This window comes from Ranitomeya imitator, chromosome 5 (assembly GCF_032444005.1).
Source record: "Ranitomeya imitator isolate aRanImi1 chromosome 5, aRanImi1.pri, whole genome shotgun sequence".
Classification (NCBI taxonomy): domain Eukaryota; kingdom Metazoa; phylum Chordata; class Amphibia; order Anura; family Dendrobatidae; genus Ranitomeya; species Ranitomeya imitator.
In genome coordinates, this window is record NC_091286.1 from 550,525,888 (window position 1) to 550,540,897 (window position 15,010).

The window sequence follows — 15,010 nt, forward strand, 5'->3', positions numbered from 1 at the left end:
TGCAGAGGACGAGGAGGAGGAGGAGGGTGTTGTGAATTCTGTGGCAGAGCTCCCTCCTGTGGTCACAAGTGGTACTTCGGCTGATTCTCTCTGGGAGCTTCCGTTTGTGGAGGAAAGTGGTACCGCGGCTTCTGAGTTTCCTCCCTCAGGTGATCTGGTGAGCTCGTTAGGTGCTTCTCTACTTAACTCCACCTAATGCTTTGATCCTGGCTTCCTGTCAATGTTCCAGTGTTGGACTTGTTTTTCCCTGGATCATTCCTGTGGCCTGCTGCTCTGCATAGCTAAGTTCTTCTTTGCTATTTGTTTGCTATTTTTTCTGTCCAGCTTGTCTAATTGTTTTGCTGGAAGCTCTGGGACGCAAAGGGTGTACCTCCGTGCCGTTAGTTCGGTACGGAGGGTCTTTTTGCCCCCTTTGCGTGGTTTTCTTTAGGGTTTTGTGTAGACCGCAAAGTTATCTTTCCTATCCTCGCTCTGTTAAGAAAGTCGGGCCTCACTTTGCTGAATCTATTTCATCCCTACGTTTGTCTTTTCATCTTAACTCACAGTCATTATATGTGGGGGGCTGCCTTTTCCTTTGGGGTATTTCTCTGAGGCAAGTTAGGCATATTTTCTATCTTCAGGCTAGTTAGTTTCTCAGGCTGTGCCGAGTTGCATAGGCAGTTTTAGGCGCAACCCACGGCTGCCTCTAGTGTTGTTTGGAGAGGATTAGGGATTGCGGTCTGCAGAGTTCCCACGTCTCAGAGCTCGTTCTATGATTTTGGGTTATTGTCAGATCACTGTATGTGCTCTGACCGCTATGTCCATTGTGGTACTGAATTTCCTTTCATAACAGGAGGGGGTGCGAACGGCTACAGCCAACTGTTTCCTAGACCGTGGGCTAGGCAGAACTGTCCCAAAATTGCTGTCCCCTGTGGACCCTGCATCCACAACATTCACCCAGTGTGCCGTGATGGACACGTAACGTCCCTGGCCATGCCTACTGGTCCATGCATCTGTTGTCAGGTGCACCTTTGTGCTCACAGATTGCCTGAGTGCATGGACGATGCGCTCTTTAACATGCTGGTGGAGGGCTGGGATGGCTTTTCTGGAAAAGAAGTGTTGACTGGGTAGCTCATAGCGTGGTACAGCGTAGTCCATCAGGGCTTTGAAAGCTTCGCTTTCAACTAACCGGTAGGGCATCATCTCTAACGAGATTAGTCTAGCTATGTGGCCGTTCAAACCCTGTGTACACGGATGCGAGGCTAAGTACTTCCTTTTTCTAACCATAGTCTCATGTAGGGTGAGCTGGACTGGAGAGCTGGAGATCGTGGAACTAGCGGGGGTGCCGGTGGACATAGCAGACTGAGAGACGGTGGGAGATGGTATTGTTGCCGCCGGTGCCCTAGATGCAGTGTTTCCTACTACGAAACTGGTGATTCCCTGACCCTGACTGCTTTGGCCTGGCAAAGAAACCTGCACAGATACTGCAGGTGGTGTGGAAAATGGTGGCCCTACACAGCCGGAAGGGATGTTGCATAGCTGACTAGCTTCATTGGCCGAGGGTGCTGTTATGGCTGGCAATCAGGCAACACAGCGTGCTGTAATCAGCGCACATACAGAGATCTGGCAATAACCAAAAACAATAGGACGAGCTCTGAGACGTGGAATCTCTGTAAACTGCAGTACCTGATCTATCCTCACACAACTATAAGCAGCAGTGGATTGCGCCTATCACTACCTATGCAACTCGGCACTGCCTGAGGAGCTGACTAGCCTGAAGATAGAAATACAAGCCTGACTTACCTCAGAGAAATACCCCAAAGGAATAGGCAGCCCCCCACATATAATGACTGTTAGCAAGATGAAAAGACAAACGTAGGAATGAAATAGATTCAGCAAAGTGAGGCCCGATATTCTAGACAGAGCGAGGATAGCAAAGAGAACTATGCAGTCCACAAAAAACCCTAAAACGAAAACCACGCAAAGGGGCAAAAAGACCCACCGTGCCGAACTAACAGCACGGCGGTACACCCCTTTGCTTCTCAGAGCTTCCAGCAAAAGTTAATAGCAAGCTGGACAGAAAAAACAGAAAACAAACTAGAAGCACTTATCTAGCAGAGCAGCAGGCCCAAGGAAAGATGCAGTAGCTCAGATCCAACACTGGAACATTGACAAGGAGCAAGGAAGACAGACTCAGGTGGAGCTAAATAGCAAGGCAGCCAACGAGCTCACCAAAACACCTGAGGGAGGAAGCCCAGAGACTGCAATACCACTTGTGACCACAGAAGTGAACTCAGCCACAGAATTCACAACAGTACCCCCCCCTTGAGGAGGGGTCACCAAACCCTCACCAGAACCCCCAGGCCGACCAGGATGAGCCACATGAAAGGCACGAACAAGATCTGGAGCATGGACATCAGAGGCAAAAACCCAGGAATTATCTTCCTGAGCATAACCCTTCCATTTGACCAGATACTGGAGTTTCCGTCTAGAGACACGAGAATCCAAAATCTTCTCCACAATATACTCCAATTCCCCCTCCACCAAAACAGGGGCAGGAGGCTCCACAGATGGAACCATAGGTGCCACGTATCTCCTCAACAACGACCTATGGAATACATTATGTATGGAAAAGGAGTCTGGGAGGGTCAGACGAAAAGACACCGGATTGAGAATCTCAGAAATCCTATACGGACCAATAAAACGAGGTTTAAATTTAGGAGAGGAAACCTTCATAGGAATATGACGAGAAGATAACCAAACCAGATCCCCAACACGAAGTCGGGGTCCCACACGGCGTCTGCGATTAGCGAAAAGCTGAGCCTTCTCCTGGGACAAGGTCAAATTGTCCACTACCTGAGTCCAGATCTGCTGCAACCTGTCCACCACAGAATCCACACCAGGACAGTCCGAAGACTCAACCTGTCCTGAAGAGAAACGAGGATGGAACCCAGAATTGCAGAAAAATGGAGAGACCAAGGTAGCCGAGCTGGCCCGATTATTAAGGGCGAACTCAGCCAACGGCAAAAATGACACCCAATCATCCTGGTCAGCGGAAACAAAACATCTCAGATATGTTTCCAAGGTCTGATTGGTTCGTTCGGTCTGGCCATTAGTCTGAGGATGGAAGGCCGAGGAGAAAGATAGGTCAATGCCCATCCTACCACAAAAGGCTCGCCAGAACCTCGAGACAAACTGGGAACCTCTGTCAGAAACAATATTCTCAGGAATGCCATGTAAACGAACCACATGCTGGAAGAACAAAGGCACCAAATCAGAGGAGGAAGGCAATTTAACCAAGGGCACCAGATGGACCATTTTAGAAAAGCGATCACAGACCACCCAAATGACCGACATTTTTTGAGAAACGGGAAGGTCAGAAATGAAATCCATCGAAATATGTGTCCAAGGCCTCTTCGGGACCGGCAAGGGCAAAAGCAACCCACTGGCACGTGAACAGCAGGGCTTAGCCCTAGCACAAATTCCACAGGACTGCACAAAAGCACGCACATCCCGTGACAGAGATGGCCACCAGAAGGATCTAGCAACCAACTCCCTGGTACCAAAGATTCCTGGATGACCGGCCAGCACCGAACAATGAAGTTCAGAGATAACTTTACTAGTCCACCTATCAGGGACGAACAGTTTCTCGGCCGGACAACGATCAGGTTTATTAGCCTGAAATTTCTGCAACACTCTCCGCAAATCAGGGGAGATGGCAGACACAATGACTCCTTCCTTGAGGATACTCGCCGGCTCAGATAACCCCGGAGAGTCGGGCACAAAACTCCTAGACAGAGCATCCGCCTTCACATTTTTAGAGCCCGGAAGGTATGAAATCACAAAATCAAAACGAGCAAAAAATAACGACCAACGGGCCTGTCTAGGATTCAAGCGCTTGGCAGACTCAAGATAAGTAAGGTTCTTATGATCAGTCAAAACCACCACGCGATGCTTAGCACCCTCAAGCCAATGACGCCACTCCTCGAATGCCCACTTCATGGCCAGCAACTCTCGGTTGCCCACATCATAATTACGCTCAGCAGCAGAAAATTTCCTGGAAAAGAAAGCACATGGTTTGAACACTGAGCAACCAGAACCTCTCTGTAACAAAACCGCCCCTGCACCAATCTCAGAAGCATCAACCTCGACCTGGAACGGAAGAGAAACATCAGGTTGACACAACACAGGGGCACAGCAAAAACGACGCTTCAACTCCTGAAAAGCTTCCACGGCAGCAGAAGACCAATTAACCAAATCAGCACCCTTCTTGGTCAAATCGGTCAATGGTCTGGCAATGCTAGAAAAATTACAGATGACGCGACGATAAAAATTAGCAAAGCCCAGGAATTTCTGCAGACTTTTTAGAGATGTCGGCTGAGTCCAATCCTGGATGGCCTGAACCTTAACCGGATCCATCTCGATAGTAGAAGGGGAAAAGATGAACCCCAAAAATGAAACTTTCTGCACACCGAAGAGACACTTTGATCCCTTCACAAACAAGGAATTAGCACGCAGTACCTGGAAAACCATTCTGACTTGCTTCACATGAGACTCCCAATCATCTGAGAAGATCAAAATGTCATCCAAGTAAACAATCAAGAATTTATCCAGATACTCACGGAAAATGTCATGCATAAAAGACTGAAAAACAGATGGAGCATTGGCAAGTCCGAACGGCATCACCAGATACTCAAAATGACCCTCGGGCGTATTAAATGCCGTTTTCCATTCATCTCCCTGCCTGATTCTCACCAGATTATACGCACCACGAAGATCAATCTTAGTAAACCAACTAGCCCCCTTAATCCGAGCAAACAAGTCAGAAATCAATGGCAAGGGATACTGAAACTTAACAGTGATCTTATTAAGAAGGCGGTAATCAATACACGGTCTTAGCGAACCATCCTTCTTGGCTACAAAAAAGAACCCTGCTCCCAATGGTGACGACGATGGGCGAATATGTCCCTTCTCCAGGGACTCCTTCACATAACTGCGCATAGCGGTGTGTTCAGGTACGGACAAATTAAATAAACGACCCTTAGGGAATTTACTACCAGGAATCAAATAGATAGCACAATCACAATTCCTATGCGGAGGTAGGGCATCAGACTTGGACTCTTCAAATACATCCTGAAAGTTCGACAAGAACTCTGGGATGTCAGAAGGAATGGATGACGAAATAGACAAAAATGGAACATCACCATGTACTCCCTGACAACCCCAGCTGGTTACCGACATAGAGTTCCAATCCAATACTGGATTATGGGTTTGTAGCCATGGCAACCCCAACACGACCACATCATGCAAATTATGCAGTACCAGAAAGCGAATAACTTCCTGATGTGCAGGAGCCATGCACATGGTCAGCTGGGCCCAGTACTGAGGCTTATCTTAAAGCAATCCCAGCGCCTGGAAAAATGCATCAACATTACTCAATACAGAATCTCCTGGTGCAAGAGAAAACGCCCAGTCCTGTGGGTCGCCGCGCAAAAAAGAAATAATAATCAAAACCTGTTGAATAGGATTACCAGAAGAATGAGGTTTCAAGGCCAAAAATAGCTTACAATTATTTCTGAAGCTCAGGAACTTAGTTCTATCACCAAAAAACAAATCAGGAATCGGAATTCTTGGTTCTAGCATCGATTTCTGATCAATAGTATCTTGAATCTTTTGTACATTTACAACGAGATTATCCATTGAGGAGCACAGAGCCTGAATATCCATGTCCACAGCTGTGTCCTGAAGCACTCTAATGTCTAGGGGAAAAAAAAGACTGAAGACAGAGCTAAGAAAAAAAAATGATGTCAGGATTTCTTTTTTCCCTCTATTGGAAATCATTGGTGTGGCTCCTTGTACTGTTATGGCTGGCAATCAGGCAACACAGCATGCAGTAATCAGCGCACATACAGAGATCTGGCAATAACCAAAAACAATAGGACGAGCTCTGAGACGTGGAATCTCTGTAGACTGCAGTACCTGATCTATCCTCACACAACTATAAGCAGCAGTGGATTGCGCCTATCACTACCTATGCAACTCGGCACTGCCTGAGGAGCTGACTAGCCTGAAGATAGAAATACAAGCCTGACTTACCTCAGAGAAATACCCCAAAGGAATAGGCAGCCCCCCACATATAATGACTGTTAGCAAGATGAAAAGACAAACGTAGGAATGAAATAGATTCAGCAAAGTGAGGCCCGATATTCTAGACAGAGCGAGGATAGCAAAGAGAACTATGCAGTCCACAAAAAACCCTAAAACGAAAACCACGCAAAGGGGCAAAAAGACCCACCGTGCCGAACTAACAGCACGGCGGTACACCCCTTTGCTTCTCAGAGCTTCCAGCAAAAGTTAATAGCAAGCTGGACAGAAAAAACAGAAAACAAACTAGAAGCACTTATCTAGCAGAGCAGCAGGCCCAAGGAAAGATGCAGTAGCTCAGATCCAACACTGGAACATTGACAAGGAGCAAGGAAGACAGACTCAGGTGGAGCTAAATAGCAAGGCAGCCAACGAGCTCACCAAAACACCTGAGGGAGGAAGCCCAGAGACTGCAATACCACTTGTGACCACAGAAGTGAACTCAGCAACAGAATTCACAACAGGGTGCTACAACCTTAAGGGATGTTTGGTAGTTAGTCCAGGCTTGCAAATGCATGGTGGTTAAATGTCTATGCATGCAACTTGTATTGAGACTTTTCAGATTCTGACCTCTGCTTAAGGTAGTTGAACATTTTTGACAGATGACTTTGCGCTGATCAATTGGATGTTGTTTTAAAAAATGCCAGACTGCACTATTTCTAGCATCTGATACCTTTTCAGGCATTGCAGACTGAGCTTTAACCAGATGGCCACGCTGTCCTCCAACAGGTTTTGACTTTGCCACGCGTTTTGGGCCAGATACGGGCCCGGCAGATGGAACCTGTTGCGATGTTGATGCCTGCTGCGGCCCCTCCTCCTCCACTTCAGAACTACTGCCGCTTGCACCCTGTTCCCCCAATGGCTGCCAATCGGGGTCAACAACTGGGTCATCTATAACCTCCTCTTCTAGCTCGTGCGCAACTTCGTGTGTGTCATCGTGTAAGTCGGTGGTAGAGCATTCGTGACAGGGCAACATAGTCTCATCAGGGTCTGATTCTGGATCAGTACCCTGCGAGGGCAATGTTGTGGTCTGAGTCAAAGGACCAGCATAGTAGTCTGGCTGTGGCTGTGCATCAGTGCACTCCATGTCAGATTCAAATTGTAATGGGCATGGCCTGTTAACTGCTTCACTTTCTAAGCCAGGGATGGTATGTGTAAAGAGCTCCATGGAGTAACCCGTTGTGTCGCCTGCTGCATTCTTCTCTGTTGTTGTTTTTGCTGAAGAGGACAAGGAAGCGACTTGTCCCTGACCGTGAACATCCACTAACGACGCGCTGCTTTTACATTTACCAGTTTCAAAAGAGGAGGCAAAAGAGCTAGAGGCTGAGTCAGCAAGGTAAGTCAAAACTTGCTCTTGCAGCTCCGGCTTTAAAAGCGGTTTTCCTACTCACAGAAAAGGGAGCGTTCGAGGCCTTGTGTAGCCAGACGACGAACCTGGCTCCACAGCTCCAGACTTAGGTGCAATATTTTTTTTACCACGACCACCTGATGCTCCACCACTACCACTACCCTCATTACCAGCTGACAATGAACGCCCCCGGCCACGACCTCTTCCACAAGACTTCCTCATTGTTTTAAAAATGTAACCAAACTAATGGTATTTGTTGCTGTCAAACAACTTACACGGTGACCTATAACTTCAGTATGATTTAGATACTTTACAGGTGGGTGACACCGCAAGGAAAAGCAGGCACAATGTTACACATTCTGTTTTTGGTGGCACCAAATGAGAGAGATGCCACACACGCAGGACTGTCACTCAAGCACAAATGTCAATATTAATCTCCCACTGTTTGTTTTTATTTTTTCAGGGAGAATTTAGAAACACAAAAAAAAAATGATTTTTTTAAGGAAGAATTTAGAAAACAAATAAACAAAAAGTGATTTTTTTAGAGAGAATTTAGAAACCAAACAAAAAAAAGAACAAATAGGCTTTCTATGGCCCACTGTCTGAGAGAGAGAGAGAGAGATGGCACACCCAGGAGTCAGGACTGGCACACAAGCAGAAAGGCCAATATTAATCTCCCACTGTTTTTTTTTATTTTTTCAGGGAGAATTTAGAAACACAAAAAAAATTATTTTTAAGGAAGAAGTTAGAAAACAAATTAAAAAAAAGTGATTTTTATCAGAGAGAATTTAGAAACCAAATTAAAAAAAAAAAAAATAGGCTTTCTATGGCACACTATCTGAGAGAGAGAGAGAAATGGCACGCTCAGGACTGGCACACAAGCCCAAAGGGCAATATTAATCTCCCACTGTTTTTTTTTTTTCAGGGAGAATTTATAAAACCAATGAAAAAAAAAAAAATAGGCTTTCTATGGGCCACTATTTGAGAGAGAGATGGCACGCTCAGGACTGGCACACAAGCCCAAAGGGCAATATTAATCTCCCACTGTTTTTATTTTTTTCAGGGAAAATTTATAAAACCAGTGAAAAAATAATAAATAGGCTTTCTATGGCCCACTATTTCACAGAGCGATGGCACGCTCAGGACTGGCACACAAGCCCAAAGGGCAATATTAATCTCCCACTGTTTTTATTTCTTTCAGGGAGAATTTATACAACCAATGAAAAAAAAATAAATAGGCTTTCTATGGCCCACTATTTCACAGAGAGATGGCACGCTCAGGACTGGCACACAAGCCCAAAGGGCAATATTAATCTCCCACTGTTTTTATTTTTTTCAGGGAGAATTTATACAACCAATGAAAAAAAAATAAATAGGCTTTCTATGGCCCACTATTTCACAGAGAGATGGCACGCTCAGGACTGGCACACAAGCCCAAAGGGCAATATTTATCTCCCACTGTTTTTTTTTTCAGGGAGAATGTATAAAACCAATAAAAAAAAAAAATAGGCTTTCTATGGCCCACTATTTGACAGAGAGATGGCACGCTCAGGACTGGCACACAAGCCCAAAGGGCAATATTAATCTCCCACTGTTTTTTTTTTTCAGGGAGAATTTAGAAACCCCACAAAAAAAAAAAACAGAAAAAAAAATAGGCTTTCTATGGCCCACTATGTGAGATGGCACACACAGGGATGGCACTTGAGCAGAAATGCCAATCTTAATCTCTCACAGCTTTCTTTGGCGGGAGAATAAAAAAATAAATAAAAACACAGGGACTGTGGCAGGCAGCAATAAGGAGTGGACTGCTGCACAAATGAAATAAAAAGTGTGGACTAGGGTTGAGCGAAACGGGTCGAACATTTTCAAAAGTCGCCGACTTTTGACAAAGTCGGGTTTCATGAAACCCGATCCGACCCCTGTGCGGGGTCGGCCATGCGGTACGCGACTTTCGCGCCAAAGTCGCGTTTCAATGACGCGAAAAGCGCCATTTCTCAGCCAATGAAGGTAAACGCAGAGTGTGGGCAGCGTGATGACATAGGTCCTGGTCCCCACCATCTTAGAGAAGGGCATTGCAGTGATTGGCTTGCTGTCCGTGGCGTCACAGGGGCTATAAAGGGGCGTTCCCGCCGACCGCCATGTTACTGCTGCTGATCTGAGCTTAGGGAGAGGTTGCTGCCGCTTCGTCAGAAGCAGGGATAGCGTGAGGCAGGGTCCATTAACCACCAAACCGCTTGTGCTGTAGCGATTTCCACAGCCCAACACCACCTTCGGTGTGCAGGAACAGTGGAAGCTACATTTTTTTTTTTCCTCAGCGCTGTAGCTCATTGGGCTGCCCTAGAAGGCTCCCTAATAGCTGCATTGCTGTGTGTACGCCGCTGTGCAAACCAACTGCTTTTTTCAAAGCACAAATCCTCTTGTTCCTTCCTTTCTGCACAGCTATCTTGTTTGTTTGTCCACACTTTTTATTTAATTTGTGCCTCAGTCCACTCCTTATTGCTGCCTGCCATACCTGGCTGAGATTACTGCAGGGAGATAGTAATTGAAGGACAGTTCCTTTTTTTTTTTTTTTTTTTTGTGGGAGATTAAGATTGGCATTTCTGCTAGAGTGCCATCCCTGTCTGTGTCATCTCTCACTCAGTGGGCCATAGAAAGCCTATTTATTTTTTTGCTTGATTTGGGTTCTAAAATCTACCTGAAAAAATCACTACATCAATCAGTGGGAGAAAAATATTGGCCTCAGGGCTTGTGTGCCACTCCTTACTCCTGTGTGTGCCATCTCTCACTCAGTGGGCCATAGAAAGCCTATTTATTTTTTTGCTTGATTTGGGTTCCAAAATCTACCTGAAAAAATCACAACATCAATCAGTGGGAGAAAAATATTGGCCTCAGGGCTTGTGTGCCACTCCTGACTCCTGTGTGTGCCATCTCTCACTCAGTGGGCCATAGAAAGCCTATTAATTTTTTTGCTTGATTTGGGTTCTAAATTCTACCTGAAAAAATCAATAAATCAATCAGTGGGAGATTAATATTGGCCTTTGGGCTTGTGTGCCAGTCCTAAGCGTGCCATCTCTCTCTCTCAGATAGTGGGCCATAGAAAGCCTATTTATTTATTTTTTTATTGGGTTTATAAATTTTCCCTGGAAAAAAAAAAAAAAGTGGGAGATTAATATTGGCCTCTGGGCTTGTGTGCCAGTCCTGAGCGTGCCATCTCTCTCACAAATAGTGGGCCATAGAAAGCCTATTTATTTTTTTGGTTGATTTGGGTTCTAAATTCTACCTGAAAAAATCAATAAATCAATCAGTGGGAGATTAATATTGGCCTTTGGGCTTGTGTGCCAGTCCTAAGCGTGCCATCTCTCTCTCTCAGATAGTGGGCCATAGAAAGCCTATTTATTATTTTTTTTATTGGGTTTATAAATTTTCCCTGAAAAAAAATAAAAAAAGTGGGAGATTAATATTGGCCTCTGGGCTTGTGTGCCAGTCCTGAGCGTGCCATCTCTCTCACAAATAGTGGGCCATAGAAAGCCTATTTATTTTTTTGGTTGATTTGGGTTCTAAATTCTACCTGAAAAAATCAATAAATCAATCAGTGGGAGATAAATATTGGCCTCTGGGCTTGTGTGCCACTCCTGACTCCTGTGTGCGTCCTCTCTCACTCAGTGGGCCCTACAAAGCCTATTTTTTTTTATTTGTTTTCTAAATTCTCCCTGAAACAATCATTTTATTTTATTTGGTTTCTAAATTCTTCCTGAAAAATTCATTTTTTTGTATTTTGTTTTCTAAAGTCTCCCTGAAAAAAAAAAAAAAATCAAATCAGTGGGAGATTAATATTGCCCTTTCTGCTTGTGTGCCAGTCTTGACTCCTGGGTGTGCCATCTCTCTCTCTCCAATTGTGGGCCATAGAAAGCCTATTAATTTTTTTGCTTGATTTGGGTTCCAAAATCTACCTGAAAAAATCACTAAATCAATCAGTGGGAGAAAAATATTGGCCTCTGGGCTTGTGTGCCACTCCTGACTCCTGTGTGCGTCCTCTCTCACTCAGTGGGCCCTACAAAGCTTATTTTTTTTTAATTTGTTTTCTAAATTCTCCCTGAAACAATCATTTTATTTTATTTGGTTTCTAAATTCTTCCTGAAAAATTCATTTTTTTGTATTTTTTTTTTCTAAAGTCTCCCTGAAAAAAAAAAAAAATCAAATCAGTGGGAGATTAATATTGCCCTTTCTGCTTGTGTGCCAGTCTTGACTCCTGGGTGTGCCATCTCTCTCTCTCCAATTGTGGGCCATAGAAAGCCTATTAATTTTTTTGCTTGATTTGGGTTCCAAAATCTACCTGAAAAAATCACTAAATCAATCAGTGGGAGATAAATATTGGCCTCTGGGCTTGTGTGCCACTCCTGACTCCTGTGTGCGTCCTCTCTCACTCAGTGGGCCATAGAAAGCCTATTTTTTTTTTATTTGTTTTCTAAATTCTCCCTGAAACAATCATTTCATTTTATTTGGTTTATAAATTCTTCCTTAAAAAATCATTTTTTTTTATTATTTTTTTTTTCTAAAGTCTCCCTTTTAAAAAAAAAAAAAACAAATCAGTGGGAGATTAATATTTACATTTGCGCTTCAGTGACAGTCCTGCGTGTGTGGCATCTCTCTCATTTGTTGCCACCAACAACAGAGTGTGTAACATTGTGCCTGATTTTCGTTGTGGTCTCACCCACCTGTAAAGGGGTAGCTAAATCATACTGAAGTTATAGCTCACCGTGTAAGTTGTGTGACAGCAACAAATACCGTTAGTTTGGTAACGTTTTTAAAACAATGAGGAAGTCTGGTGGAAGAGGTCGTGGCCGGGGGCATTCATTGTCAGCTGGTAATGAGGGTAGTGGTAGTGGTGGAGCATCAGGTGGTCGTGGGAAAAAAAATATTGCACCTAAGTCTGGAGCTGTGTAGCCAGGTTCGTCGTCTGGCTACACAAGGCCTCGAACGCTCCCTTTTCTGGGAGTAGGAAAACTGCTTTTAAAGCCGGAGCAGCAAGAGCAAGTTTTGGCTTATCTTGCTGACTCAGCCTCTAGCTCTTTTGCCTCCTCTCGTGAAACTGGTAAAAGTAAAAGCAGCGCGTCGTTAGTGGATGTTCACGGTCAGGGACAAGTCGCTTCCTTGTCCTCTTCAGCAAAAACAACAACAGAGAAGAATGCAGCAGGCGACAGAACGGGTTACTCCATGGAGCTCTTTACACATACCGTCCCTGGCTTAGAAAGTGAAGCAGTTAACAGTCCATGCCCATTACAAGTTGAATCTGACATGGAGTGCACTGATGCACAGCCACAGCCAGACTACTATGCTGGTCCTTTGACTCAGACCACAACATTGCCCTCGCAGGGTGCTGATCAAGAATCAGACCCTGATGAGACAATGTTGCCCCATCACGAACACTATACCACCGACCGACACGGTGACACAGACGAAGTTGCACACGAGCTACAAGAAGAGGTAATAGATGACCCAGTTCTTGACCCCGATTGGCAGCCATTGGGGGAACAGGGTGCGGCGGCAGCAGTTCTGAAGCGGAGGAGGAGGGGCCGCAGCAGGCATCAACATCGAAACAGGTTCCATCTGCCGGGCCCGTATCTTGCCCAAAACGCGTGGCAAAGTCAAAACCTGTTGGAGGACAGCATGGCCATCCGGTTAAAGCTCAGTCTGCAATGCCTGAAAAGGTATCCGATGCTAGAAAGAGTGCAGTCTGGCATTTTTTTAAACAACATCCAATTGATCAGCGCAAAGTCATCTGTCAAAAATGTTCAACTACCTTAAGCAGAGGGCAGAATCTGAAAAGTCTCAATACAAGTTGCATGCATAGACATTTAACCACCATGCATTTGCAAGCTTGGACTAACTACCAAACGTCCCTTAAGGTTGTAGCACCCTCGGCCAATGAAGCTAGACATCAACGCAACATCCCTTCCGGCAGTGTAGGGCCACCATTTTCTGCACCACCTGCAGTATCTGTGCAGGATTTTTTGCCAGGCCAAAGCATTCAGGGTCAGGGAATCACCAGTTTCGTAGTAGGAAACACTGCATCTAGGGCACCGGCGGCAACAATACCATCTCCCACCGTCTCTCAGTCTGCCATGTCCACCGGCACCCGCGCTAGTTCCACGATCTCCAGCTCTCCAGTCCAGCTCACCCTACATGAGACTATGGTTAGAAAAAGGAAGTACTTAGCCACGCATCCGCGTACACAGGGTTTGAACGGCCACATAGCTAGACTAATCTCGTTAGAGATGATGCCCTACCGGTTAGTTGAAAGCGAAGCTTTCAAAGCCCTGATGGACTACGCTGTACCACGCTACGAGCTACCCAGTCGACACTTTTTTTTCCAGAAAAGCCATCCCAGCCCTCCACCAGCATGTTAAAGAGCGCATCGTCCATGCACTCAGGCAATCTGTGAGCACAAAGGTGCACCTGACAACAGATGCATGGACCAGTAGGCATGGCCAGGGACGTTACGTGTCCATCACGGCACACTGGGTAAATGTGGTTGATGCAGGGTCCACAGGGGACAGCAAGTTTGGGACAGTTCTGCCTAGCCCACGGTCTAGGAAACAGTTGGCTGTAGCCGTTCGCACCCCCTCCTCCTCCTCCTCGTCCTCCTGCAGAAGCGAGACCTCGTCCACAGACCGCAGTCGCACAACCACTCCATCCGCAGCTGCCACTGTTGCACACCAGGTCTCCCATTATGGGGCAGCTACTGGCAAACGTCAGCAGGCTGTATTGGCTATGAAGTGTTTGGGCGACAACAGACACACCGCTGAAGTTCTGTCCGAGTTCTTGCAGAAAGAAACGCAGTCGTGGCTGGGCACTGTAGATCTTGAGGCAGGCAAGGTAGTGAGTGATAACGGAAGGAATTTCATGGCTGCCATCTCCCTTTCCCAACTGAAACACATTCCTTGCCTGGCTCACACCTTAAACCTGGTGGTGCAGTGCTTCCTGAAAAGTTATCCGGGGTTATCCGACCTGCTCCTCAAAGTGCGTGGACTTTGCTCACGTATCCGCCGTTCGCCCGTACACTCCAGCCGTATGCAGACCTATCAGCGTTCTTTGAACCTTCCCCAGCATCGCCTAATCATAGACGTTGCAACAAGGTGGAACTCAACACTGCACATGCTTCAGAGACTGTGTGAACAGAGGCGGGCTGTTATGTTTTTGTGGGAGGATACACATACACGGGCAGGCAGTAGGATGGCAGACATGGAGTTGTCAGGTGTGCAGTGGTCGAAGATTCAAGACATGTGTCAAGTCCTTCAGTGTTTTGAGGAATGCACACGGCTGGTTAGTGCAGACAACGCCATAATAAGCATGAGCATCCCCCTAATGCGTCTGCTGATGCAAAGTTTGACGCACATAAAGGATCAGGCGTCTGCAGCTGAGGAAGAGGAAAGCCTTGATGACAGTCAGCCATTGTCTGGCCAGGGCAGTGTACAGGACGAGGTAGCGGGCGAAGAGGAGGAGGAGGACGAGGAGGATGATGGGGATGATTATATTTTT